Here is a 13,575-nt window from a genome sequence, read left to right on the forward strand (position 1 = left end):
CCTCCATATATTTGTGGACGAGAGTTATCATTTCTAACTCTGCAGGTTTGTGAATTGCAGTGCCCCTGAGCTCCATTTTTCAACTCGCTTTCTTGGGAGCTGGCCGCAAAAGCGCAGGATTGCTTCAGGCCCTATTCTGGCTCCGGGCGACAGGCTGAGCCTGTGGTTAATTCTGCTTCCTGATGGGAAAATAGAGTGACCTCTGCCTGTCCCAACACCTAGAGCTAGTCTCTCATTGGTTCCCCCTCTTCCCGTTCATCCTCAGGACAAATTGCAACGTGTTCGGAACAGGAGGTTAAAGGTGCTGATTCTCCAAGGAGGGAGATTGCTAGTAAAGCGGCTGGAATGGCGAACCGGAGCACAAGGAGATGAGAAATGAGGTGCGTTTTAGAAACCTTTCCCGGTCACACGGTGTACCATCTTCTGGGTTTCTCGTGCATGTTTTCGACCTAGGAAGATGCCCTTGACCCTGGAGATTTGGGACCCATGGGATGGGTACCACGCCGTATTACTTTACAGGGTCTGCGTTAGCTCACCCAACCTCACCAAACCTCTCAGCCCCAAGAGTGTCCACCCTTATGTCTCAATCAGCTGTGGGTCTAGATATGGTCAATCCAGGTGGCATCGCAGCCTCTGAACGATTTTGTAAGAATTTCTGTCTCTTTCACTGTCTTTGTTTCATGGGTTTTTAAAAGTAATTGATTTGTATAATAGGGTTTAGCTGCTTTGCACTGCTGTGTTTATGCCGCTTTACACCCACTTGACTCACTTACAGAGAGATATCAATACATAGGTTTTAAGATTCTTACTAGTCAGATATATTCTTGGGCGGTGAATAGGGGTTGTTGAGTCCAGTTCACTGAGCAAGGAGTAGGTCTTGTCTATTACATATTGGGTTTATGGAACGGTATCTGAGCTAATTTGAAACCCTTGTTTTATGCATCACCCCACCTCACCTTTCCCGTTAAGCAGGCATAGTGTGTTTTCTAAACGTGCGACTCTGTTCTGTTTTGTAATTCAGTTCAAGGGTAGCGGTTTTTACATTCTCTCTGTAAGTGATATCTTATGATAAGTGTCTTTCTGTGTGACTTATTTCACTTAGAATCGTCGTACCTAAATCCACTCATCATGCTGCTCCTAGCCTTATGACGTTGATTTCATGGCTGAGTGATATTCCATTGTACATAAGGACCACAACTTCTTTATCCATTCTTCTCTTTCCTGGGATGTTTCAGGTGTAACGAAGTGGAGGTTCTTGTCAACAGAGCAGCCCTAAACTTTGGGGTGCCTGTGTCTTGCTGATTTTTAGTTTTCCCAATTTATACGCCCATGAGTGGAAGTGCCCTATGCTCTCTAAGCTGAGTTTTTTAGATGTTTCAGGACACACCGTACACTTCTCCAGAGTGGCTGTTGGCAATTTACAGCCCGCCCATCAGCGTAGCAAGGCTCCCATTTCTCCATGGCCTGTCCTGCATTTCTGGTTTTGACACTTTATTCAGCATGGCCCTTTTGACCGATGGGAAGCGAGACTTCTTTGTAGCGCTGATTTGCCTTTCCAGGTTGCTTGGTTGGCCAAAAAGGGCGTATGCGTTTTTTCCTGAATATATTCAGGAAAAAACGCATACGCCCTTTTTGGCCAAGGGCATCATTGTCGAGGTTTTGCCGCTTTTCCTGTGCTTTAAAGGCGATTCGAATCTACCTCCTGAAATCGGTTTCCTGCAATTCTGCCTTGCTTTCAAATCCTCTTCGTTGCCTTCCCTCCATATATTTGTGGACGAGAGTTATCATTTCTAACTCTGCAGGTTTGTGAATTGCAGTGCCCCTGAGCTCCATTTTTCAACTCGCTTTCTTGGGAGCTGGCCGCAAAAGCGCAGGATTGCTTCAGGCCCTATTCTGGCTCCGGGCGGCAGGCTGAGCCTGTGGTTAATTCTGCTTCCTGATGGGAAAATAGAGTGACCTGTGCCTGTCCCAACACCTAGAGCTAGTCTCTCATTGGTTCCCCCTCTTCCCGTTCATCCTCAGGACAAATTGCAACGTGTTCGGAACAGGAGGTTAAAGGTGCTGATTCTCCAAGGAGGGAGATTGCTAGTAAAGCGGCTGGAATGGCGAACCGGAGCACAAGGAGATGAGAAATGAGGTGCGTTTTAGAAACCTTTCCCGGTCACACGGTGTACCATCTTCTGGGTTTCTCGTGCATGTTTTCGACGTAGGAAGATGCCCTTGAACCTGGAGATTTGGGACCCATGGGATGGGTACCACGCCGTATTACTTTACAGGGTCTGCGTTAGCTCACCCAACCTCACCAAACCTCTCAGCCCCAAGAGTGTCCACCCTTATGTCTCAATCAGCTGTGGGTCTAGATATGGTCAATCCAGGTGGCATCGCAGCCCCTGAACGAATTTTGTAAGAATTTCTCTCTCTTTCACTGTCTTTGTTTCACGGGTTTTTAAAAGTAATTGATTTTTATAATAGGGTTTAGCTGCTTTGCACTGCTGTGTTTATGCCGCTTTTCACCCACTTGACTCACTTACAGAGAGATATCAATACATAGGTTTTAAGATTCTTACTAGTCATATATATTCTTGGGCGGTGAATAGGGGGCGTTGAGTCCAGTTCACTGAGCAAGGAGTAGGTCTTGTCTATTACATATTGGGTTTATGGAACGGTATCTGAGCTAATTTGAAACCCTTGTTTTATGCATCACCCCACCTCACCTTTCCCGTTAAGCAGCCATAGTGTGTTTTCTAAACGTGCGACTCTGTTCTGTTTTGTAATTCAGTTCAAGGGTAGCGGTTTTTACATTCTCTCTGTAAGTGATATCTTATGATAAGTGTCTTTCTGTGTGACTTATTTCACTTAGAATCGTCGTACCTAAATCCACTCATCATGCTGCTCCTAGCCTTATGACGTTGATTTCATGGCTGAGTGATATTCCATTGTACATAAGGACCACAACTTCTTTATCCATTCTTCTCTTTCCTGGGATGTTTAAGGTGTAACGAAGTGGAGGTTCTTGTCAACAGAGCAGCCCTAAACTTTGGGGTGCCTGTGTCTTGCTGATTTTTAGTTTTCCCAATTTATACGCCCATGAGTGGAAGTGCCCTATGCTCTCTAAGCTGAGTTTTTTAGATGTTTCAGGACACACCGTACACTTCTCCAGAGTGGCTGTTGGCAATTTACAGCCCGCCCGTCAGCGTAGCAAGGCTCCCATTTCTCCATGGCCTGTCCTGCATTTCTGGTTTTGACACTTTATTCAGCATGGCCCTTTTGACCAATGGGAAGCGAGACTTCTTTGTAGCGCTGATTTGCCTTTCCAGGTTGCTTGGTTGGCCAAAAAGGGCGTATGCGTTTTTTCCTGAATATATTCAGGAAAAAACGCATACGCCCTTTTTGGCCAAGGGCATCATTGTCGAGGTTTTGCCGCTTTTCCTGTGCTTTAAAGGCGATTCGAATCTACCTCCTGGAATCGGTTTCCTGCAATTCTGCCTTGCTTTCAAATCCTCTTCGTTGCCTTCCCTCCATATATTTGTGGACGAGAGTTATCATTTCTAACTCTGCAGGTTTGTGAATTGCAGTGCCCCTGAGCTCCATTTTTCAACTCGCTTTCTTGGGAGCTGGCCGCAAAAGCGCAGGATTGCTTCAGGCCCTATTCTGGCTCCCGGCGGCAGGCTGAGCCTGTGGTTAATTCTTCTTCCTGATGGGAAAATAGAGTGACCTGTGCCTGTCCCAACACCTAGAGCTAGTCTCTCATTGGTTCCCCCTCTTCCCGTTCATCCTCAGGACAAATTGCAACGTGTACGGAACAGGAGGTTAAAGGTGCTGATTCTCCAAGGAGGGAGATTGCTAGTAAAGCGGCTGGAATGGCGAACCGGAGCACAAGGAGATGAGAAATGAGGTGCGTTTTAGAAACCTTTCCCGGTCACACGGTGTACCATCTTCTGGGTTGCTCGTGCATGTTTTCGACGTAGGAAGATGCCCTTGAACCTGGAGATTTGGGACCCATGGGATGGGTACCACGCCGTATTACTTTAAAGGGTCTGCGTTTGCTCACCCAACCTCACCAAACCTCTCAGCCCCAAGAGTGTCCACCCTTATGTCTCAGTCATCTGTGGGTATAGATATGGTCAATCCAGGTGGCATCGCAGCCCCTGAACGAATTTTGTAAGAATTTCTCTCTCTTTCACTGTCTTTGTTTCACGGGTTTTTAAAAGTAATTGATTTTTATAATGGGGTTTAGCTGCTTTGCACTGCTGTGTTTATGCCGCTTTACACCTACTTGACTCACTTACAGAGAGATATCACTACATAGGTTTTAAGATTCTTACTAGTCAGATATATTCTTGGGCGGTGAATAGGGGTTGTTGAGTCCAGTTCACTGAGCAAGGAGTAGGTCTTGTCTATTACATATTGGGTTTATGGAACGGTATCTGAGCTAATTTGAAACCCTTGTTTTATGCATCACCCCACCTCACCTTTCCCGTTAAGCAGCCATAGTGTGTTTTCTAAACGTGCGACTCTGTTCTGTTTTGTAATTCAGTTCAAGGGTAGCGGTTTTTACATTCCCTCTGTAAGTGATATCTTATGATAAGTGTCTTTTTCTGTGTGACTTATTTCACTTAGAATCGTCGTACCTAAATCCACTCATCATGCTGCTCCTAGCCTTAAGACGTTGATTTCATGGCTGAGTGATATTCCATTGTACATAAGGACCACAACTTCTTTATCCATTCTTCTCTTTCCTGGGATGTTTCAGGTGTAACGAAGTGGAGGTTCTTGTCAACAGAGCAGCCCTAAACTTTGGGGTGCCTGTGTCTTGCTGATTTTTAGTTTTCCCAATTTATACGCCCATGAGTGGAAGTGCCCTATGCTCTCTAAGCTGAGTTTTTTAGATGTTTCAGGACACACCGTACACTTCTCCAGAGTGGCTGTTGGCAATTTACAGCCCGCCCATCAGCGTAGCAAGGCTCCCATTTCTCCATGGCCTGTCCTGCATTTCTGGTTTTGACACTTTATTCAGCATGGCCCTTTTGACCGATGGGAAGCGAGACTTCTTTGTAGCGCTGATTTGCCTTTCCAGGTTGCTTGGTTGGCCAAAAAGGGCGTATGCGTTTTTTCCTGAATATATTCAGGAAAAAACGCATACGCCCTTTTTGGCCAAGGGCATCATTGTCGAGGTTTTGCCGCTTTTCCTGTGCTTTAAAGGCGATTCGAATCTACCTCCTGGAATCGGTTTCCTGCAATTCTGCCTTGCTTTCAAATCCTCTTCGTTGCCTTCCCTCCATATATTTGTGGACGAGAGTTATCATTTCTAACTCTGCAGGTTTGTGAATTGCAGTGCCCCTGAGCTCCATTTTTCAACTCGCTTTCTTGGGAGCTGGCCGCAAAAGCGCAGGATTGCTTCAGGCCCTATTCTGGCTCCCGGCGGCAGGCTGAGCCTGTGGTTAATTCTGCTTCCTGATGGGAAAATAGAGTGACCTGTGCCTGTCCCAACACCTAGAGCTAGTCTCTCATTGGTTCCCCCTCTTCCCGTTCATCCTCAGGACAAATTGCAACGTGTACGGAACAGGAGGTTAAAGGTGCTGATTCTCCAAGGAGGGAGATTGCTAGTAAAGCGGCTGGAATGGCGAACCGGAGCACAAGGAGATGAGAAATGAGGTGCGTTTTAGAAACCTTTCCCGGTCACACGGTGTACCATCTTCTGGGTTGCTCGTGCATGTTTTCGACGTAGGAAGATGCCCTTGAACCTGGAGATTTGGGACCCATGGGATGGGTACCACGCCGTATTACTTTAAAGGGTCTGCGTTTGCTCACCCAACCTCACCAAACCTCTCAGCCCCAAGAGTGTCCACCCTTATGACTCAGTCATCTGTGGGTCTAGATATGGTCAATCCAGGTGGCATCGCAGCCCCTGAACGAATTTTGTAAGAATTTCTCTCTCTTTCACTGTCTTTGTTTCACGGGTTTTTAAAAGTAATTGATTTTTATAATGGGGTTTAGCTGCTTTGCACTGCTGTGTTTATGCCGCTTTACACCTACTTGACTCACTTACAGAGAGATATCACTACATAGGTTTTAAGATTCTTACTAGTCAGATATATTCTTGGGCGGTGAATAGGGGTTGTTGAGTCCAGTTCACTGAGCAAGGAGTAGGTCTTGTCTATTACATATTGGGTTTATGGAACGGTATCTGAGCTAATTTGAAACCCTTGTTTTATGCATCACCCCACCTCACCTTTCCCGTTAAGCAGCCATAGTGTGTTTTCTAAACGTGCGACTCTGTTCTGTTTTGTAATTCAGTTCAAGGGTAGCGGTTTTTACATTCCCTCTGTAAGTGATATCTTATGATAAGTGTCTTTTTCTGTGTGACTTATTTCACTTAGAATCGTCGTACCTAAATCCACTCATCATGCTGCTCCTAGCCTTAAGACGTTGATTTCATGGCTGAGTGATATTCCATTGTACATAAGGACCACAACTTCTTTATCCATTCTTCTCTTTCCTGGGATGTTTAAGGTGTAACGAAGTGGAGGTTCTTGTCAACAGAGCAGCCCTAAACTTTGGGGTGCCTGTGTCTTGCTGATTTTTAGTTTTCCCAATTTATACGCCCATGAGTGGAAGTGCCCTATGCTCTCTAAGCTGAGTTTTTTAGATGTTTCAGGACACACCGTACACTTCTCCAGAGTGGCTGTTGGCAATTTACAGCCCGCCCATCAGCGTAGCAAGGCTCCCATTTCTCCATGGCCTGTCCTGCATTTCTGGTTTTGACACTTTATTCAGCATGGCCCTTTTGACCGATGGGAAGCGAGACTTCTTTGTAGCGCTGATTTGCCTTTCCAGGTTGCTTGGTTGGCCAAAAAGGGCGTATGCGTTTTTTCCTGAATATATTCAGGAAAAAACGCATACGCCCTTTTTGGCCAAGGGCATCATTGTCGAGGTTTTGCCGCTTTTCCTGTGCTTTAAAGGCGATTCGAATCTACCTCCTGAAATCGGTTTCCTGCAATTCTGCCTTGCTTTCAAATCCTCTTCGTTGCCTTCCCTCCATATATTTGTGGACGAGAGTTATCATTTCTAACTCTGCAGGTTTGTGAATTGCAGTGCCCCTGAGCTCCATTTTTCAACTCGCTTTCTTGGGAGCTGGCCGCAAAAGCGCAGGATTGCTTCAGGCCCTATTCTGGCTCCGGGCGACAGGCTGAGCCTGTGGTTAATTCTGCTTCCTGATGGGAAAATAGAGTGACCTCTGCCTGTCCCAACACCTAGAGCTAGTCTCTCATTGGTTCCCCCTCTTCCCGTTCATCCTCAGGACAAATTGCAACGTGTTCGGAACAGGAGGTTAAAGGTGCTGATTCTCCAAGGAGGGAGATTGCTAGTAAAGCGGCTGGAATGGCGAACCGGAGCACAAGGAGATGAGAAATGAGGTGCGTTTTAGAAACCTTTCCCGGTCACACGGTGTACCATCTTCTGGGTTTCTCGTGCATGTTTTCGACCTAGGAAGATGCCCTTGACCCTGGAGATTTGGGACCCATGGGATGGGTACCACGCCGTATTACTTTACAGGGTCTGCGTTAGCTCACCCAACCTCACCAAACCTCTCAGCCCCAAGAGTGTCCACCCTTATGTCTCAATCAGCTGTGGGTCTAGATATGGTCAATCCAGGTGGCATCGCAGCCTCTGAACGATTTTGTAAGAATTTCTGTCTCTTTCACTGTCTTTGTTTCATGGGTTTTTAAAAGTAATTGATTTGTATAATAGGGTTTAGCTGCTTTGCACTGCTGTGTTTATGCCGCTTTACACCCACTTGACTCACTTACAGAGAGATATCAATACATAGGTTTTAAGATTCTTACTAGTCAGATATATTCTTGGGCGGTGAATAGGGGTTGTTGAGTCCAGTTCACTGAGCAAGGAGTAGGTCTTGTCTATTACATATTGGGTTTATGGAACGGTATCTGAGCTAATTTGAAACCCTTGTTTTATGCATCACCCCACCTCACCTTTCCCGTTAAGCAGGCATAGTGTGTTTTCTAAACGTGCGACTCTGTTCTGTTTTGTAATTCAGTTCAAGGGTAGCGGTTTTTACATTCTCTCTGTAAGTGATATCTTATGATAAGTGTCTTTCTGTGTGACTTATTTCACTTAGAATCGTCGTACCTAAATCCACTCATCATGCTGCTCCTAGCCTTATGACGTTGATTTCATGGCTGAGTGATATTCCATTGTACATAAGGACCACAACTTCTTTATCCATTCTTCTCTTTCCTGGGATGTTTCAGGTGTAACGAAGTGGAGGTTCTTGTCAACAGAGCAGCCCTAAACTTTGGGGTGCCTGTGTCTTGCTGATTTTTAGTTTTCCCAATTTATACGCCCATGAGTGGAAGTGCCCTATGCTCTCTAAGCTGAGTTTTTTAGATGTTTCAGGACACACCGTACACTTCTCCAGAGTGGCTGTTGGCAATTTACAGCCCGCCCATCAGCGTAGCAAGGCTCCCATTTCTCCATGGCCTGTCCTGCATTTCTGGTTTTGACACTTTATTCAGCATGGCCCTTTTGACCGATGGGAAGCGAGACTTCTTTGTAGCGCTGATTTGCCTTTCCAGGTTGCTTGGTTGGCCAAAAAGGGCGTATGCGTTTTTTCCTGAATATATTCAGGAAAAAACGCATACGCCCTTTTTGGCCAAGGGCATCATTGTCGAGGTTTTGCCGCTTTTCCTGTGCTTTAAAGGCGATTCGAATCTACCTCCTGAAATCGGTTTCCTGCAATTCTGCCTTGCTTTCAAATCCTCTTCGTTGCCTTCCCTCCATATATTTGTGGACGAGAGTTATCATTTCTAACTCTGCAGGTTTGTGAATTGCAGTGCCCCTGAGCTCCATTTTTCAACTCGCTTTCTTGGGAGCTGGCCGCAAAAGCGCAGGATTGCTTCAGGCCCTATTCTGGCTCCGGGCGGCAGGCTGAGCCTGTGGTTAATTCTGCTTCCTGATGGGAAAATAGAGTGACCTGTGCCTGTCCCAACACCTAGAGCTAGTCTCTCATTGGTTCCCCCTCTTCCCGTTCATCCTCAGGACAAATTGCAACGTGTTCGGAACAGGAGGTTAAAGGTGCTGATTCTCCAAGGAGGGAGATTGCTAGTAAAGCGGCTGGAATGGCGAACCGGAGCACAAGGAGATGAGAAATGAGGTGCGTTTTAGAAACCTTTCCCGGTCACACGGTGTACCATCTTCTGGGTTTCTCGTGCATGTTTTCGACGTAGGAAGATGCCCTTGAACCTGGAGATTTGGGACCCATGGGATGGGTACCACGCCGTATTACTTTACAGGGTCTGCGTTAGCTCACCCAACCTCACCAAACCTCTCAGCCCCAAGAGTGTCCACCCTTATGTCTCAATCAGCTGTGGGTCTAGATATGGTCAATCCAGGTGGCATCGCAGCCCCTGAACGAATTTTGTAAGAATTTCTCTCTCTTTCACTGTCTTTGTTTCACGGGTTTTTAAAAGTAATTGATTTTTATAATAGGGTTTAGCTGCTTTGCACTGCTGTGTTTATGCCGCTTTTCACCCACTTGACTCACTTACAGAGAGATATCAATACATAGGTTTTAAGATTCTTACTAGTCATATATATTCTTGGGCGGTGAATAGGGGGCGTTGAGTCCAGTTCACTGAGCAAGGAGTAGGTCTTGTCTATTACATATTGGGTTTATGGAACGGTATCTGAGCTAATTTGAAACCCTTGTTTTATGCATCACCCCACCTCACCTTTCCCGTTAAGCAGCCATAGTGTGTTTTCTAAACGTGCGACTCTGTTCTGTTTTGTAATTCAGTTCAAGGGTAGCGGTTTTTACATTCTCTCTGTAAGTGATATCTTATGATAAGTGTCTTTCTGTGTGACTTATTTCACTTAGAATCGTCGTACCTAAATCCACTCATCATGCTGCTCCTAGCCTTATGACGTTGATTTCATGGCTGAGTGATATTCCATTGTACATAAGGACCACAACTTCTTTATCCATTCTTCTCTTTCCTGGGATGTTTAAGGTGTAACGAAGTGGAGGTTCTTGTCAACAGAGCAGCCCTAAACTTTGGGGTGCCTGTGTCTTGCTGATTTTTAGTTTTCCCAATTTATACGCCCATGAGTGGAAGTGCCCTATGCTCTCTAAGCTGAGTTTTTTAGATGTTTCAGGACACACCGTACACTTCTCCAGAGTGGCTGTTGGCAATTTACAGCCCGCCCGTCAGCGTAGCAAGGCTCCCATTTCTCCATGGCCTGTCCTGCATTTCTGGTTTTGACACTTTATTCAGCATGGCCCTTTTGACCAATGGGAAGCGAGACTTCTTTGTAGCGCTGATTTGCCTTTCCAGGTTGCTTGGTTGGCCAAAAAGGGCGTATGCGTTTTTTCCTGAATATATTCAGGAAAAAACGCATACGCCCTTTTTGGCCAAGGGCATCATTGTCGAGGTTTTGCCGCTTTTCCTGTGCTTTAAAGGCGATTCGAATCTACCTCCTGGAATCGGTTTCCTGCAATTCTGCCTTGCTTTCAAATCCTCTTCGTTGCCTTCCCTCCATATATTTGTGGACGAGAGTTATCATTTCTAACTCTGCAGGTTTGTGAATTGCAGTGCCCCTGAGCTCCATTTTTCAACTCGCTTTCTTGGGAGCTGGCCGCAAAAGCGCAGGATTGCTTCAGGCCCTATTCTGGCTCCCGGCGGCAGGCTGAGCCTGTGGTTAATTCTGCTTCCTGATGGGAAAATAGAGTGACCTGTGCCTGTCCCAACACCTAGAGCTAGTCTCTCATTGGTTCCCCCTCTTCCCGTTCATCCTCAGGACAAATTGCAACGTGTACGGAACAGGAGGTTAAAGGTGCTGATTCTCCAAGGAGGGAGATTGCTAGTAAAGCGGCTGGAATGGCGAACCGGAGCACAAGGAGATGAGAAATGAGGTGCGTTTTAGAAACCTTTCCCGGTCACACGGTGTACCATCTTCTGGGTTGCTCGTGCATGTTTTCGACGTAGGAAGATGCCCTTGAACCTGGAGATTTGGGACCCATGGGATGGGTACCACGCCGTATTACTTTAAAGGGTCTGCGTTTGCTCACCCAACCTCACCAAACCTCTCAGCCCCAAGAGTGTCCACCCTTATGACTCAGTCATCTGTGGGTCTAGATATGGTCAATCCAGGTGGCATCGCAGCCCCTGAACGAATTTTGTAAGAATTTCTCTCTCTTTCACTGTCTTTGTTTCACGGGTTTTTAAAAGTAATTGATTTTTATAATGGGGTTTAGCTGCTTTGCACTGCTGTGTTTATGCCGCTTTACACCTACTTGACTCACTTACAGAGAGATATCACTACATAGGTTTTAAGATTCTTACTAGTCAGATATATTCTTGGGCGGTGAATAGGGGTTGTTGAGTCCAGTTCACTGAGCAAGGAGTAGGTCTTGTCTATTACATATTGGGTTTATGGAACGGTATCTGAGCTAATTTGAAACCCTTGTTTTATGCATCACCCCACCTCACCTTTCCCGTTAAGCAGCCATAGTGTGTTTTCTAAACGTGCGACTCTGTTCTGTTTTGTAATTCAGTTCAAGGGTAGCGGTTTTTACATTCCCTCTGTAAGTGATATCTTATGATAAGTGTCTTTTTCTGTGTGACTTATTTCACTTAGAATCGTCGTACCTAAATCCACTCATCATGCTGCTCCTAGCCTTAAGACGTTGATTTCATGGCTGAGTGATATTCCATTGTACATAAGGACCACAACTTCTTTATCCATTCTTCTCTTTCCTGGGATGTTTAAGGTGTAACGAAGTGGAGGTTCTTGTCAACAGAGCAGCCCTAAACTTTGGGGTGCCTGTGTCTTGCTGATTTTTAGTTTTCCCAATTTATACGCCCATGAGTGGAAGTGCCCTATGCTCTCTAAGCTGAGTTTTTTAGATGTTTCAGGACACACCGTACACTTCTCCAGAGTGGCTGTTGGCAATTTACAGCCCGCCCATCAGCGTAGCAAGGCTCCCATTTCTCCATGGCCTGTCCTGCATTTCTGGTTTTGACACTTTATTCAGCATGGCCCTTTTGACCGATGGGAAGCGAGACTTCTTTGTAGCGCTGATTTGCCTTTCCAGGTTGCTTGGTTGGCCAAAAAGGGCGTATGCGTTTTTTCCTGAATATATTCAGGAAAAAACGCATACGCCCTTTTTGGCCAAGGGCATCATTGTCGAGGTTTTGCCGCTTTTCCTGTGCTTTAAAGGCGATTCGAATCTACCTCCTGAAATCGGTTTCCTGCAATTCTGCCTTGCTTTCAAATCCTCTTCGTTGCCTTCCCTCCATATATTTGTGGACGAGAGTTATCATTTCTAACTCTGCAGGTTTGTGAATTGCAGTGCCCCTGAGCTCCATTTTTCAACTCGCTTTCTTGGGAGCTGGCCGCAAAAGCGCAGGATTGCTTCAGGCCCTATTCTGGCTCCGGGCGACAGGCTGAGCCTGTGGTTAATTCTGCTTCCTGATGGGAAAATAGAGTGACCTCTGCCTGTCCCAACACCTAGAGCTAGTCTCTCATTGGTTCCCCCTCTTCCCGTTCATCCTCAGGACAAATTGCAACGTGTTCGGAACAGGAGGTTAAAGGTGCTGATTCTCCAAGGAGGGAGATTGCTAGTAAAGCGGCTGGAATGGCGAACCGGAGCACAAGGAGATGAGAAATGAGGTGCGTTTTAGAAACCTTTCCCGGTCACACGGTGTACCATCTTCTGGGTTTCTCGTGCATGTTTTCGACCTAGGAAGATGCCCTTGACCCTGGAGATTTGGGACCCATGGGATGGGTACCACGCCGTATTACTTTACAGGGTCTGCGTTAGCTCACCCAACCTCACCAAACCTCTCAGCCCCAAGAGTGTCCACCCTTATGTCTCAATCAGCTGTGGGTCTAGATATGGTCAATCCAGGTGGCATCGCAGCCTCTGAACGATTTTGTAAGAATTTCTGTCTCTTTCACTGTCTTTGTTTCATGGGTTTTTAAAAGTAATTGATTTGTATAATAGGGTTTAGCTGCTTTGCACTGCTGTGTTTATGCCGCTTTACACCCACTTGACTCACTTACAGAGAGATATCAATACATAGGTTTTAAGATTCTTACTAGTCAGATATATTCTTGGGCGGTGAATAGGGGTTGTTGAGTCCAGTTCACTGAGCAAGGAGTAGGTCTTGTCTATTACATATTGGGTTTATGGAACGGTATCTGAGCTAATTTGAAACCCTTGTTTTATGCATCACCCCACCTCACCTTTCCCGTTAAGCAGGCATAGTGTGTTTTCTAAACGTGCGACTCTGTTCTGTTTTGTAATTCAGTTCAAGGGTAGCGGTTTTTACATTCTCTCTGTAAGTGATATCTTATGATAAGTGTCTTTCTGTGTGACTTATTTCACTTAGAATCGTCGTACCTAAATCCACTCATCATGCTGCTCCTAGCCTTATGACGTTGATTTCATGGCTGAGTGATATTCCATTGTACATAAGGACCACAACTTCTTTATCCATTCTTCTCTTTCCTGGGATGTTTCAGGTGTAACGAAGTGGAGGTTCTTGTCAACAG

This window comes from Balaenoptera borealis (genome assembly GCF_965194805.1).
Source record: "Balaenoptera borealis genome assembly, chromosome: 10".
NCBI lineage: Eukaryota > Metazoa > Chordata > Mammalia > Artiodactyla > Balaenopteridae > Balaenoptera > Balaenoptera borealis.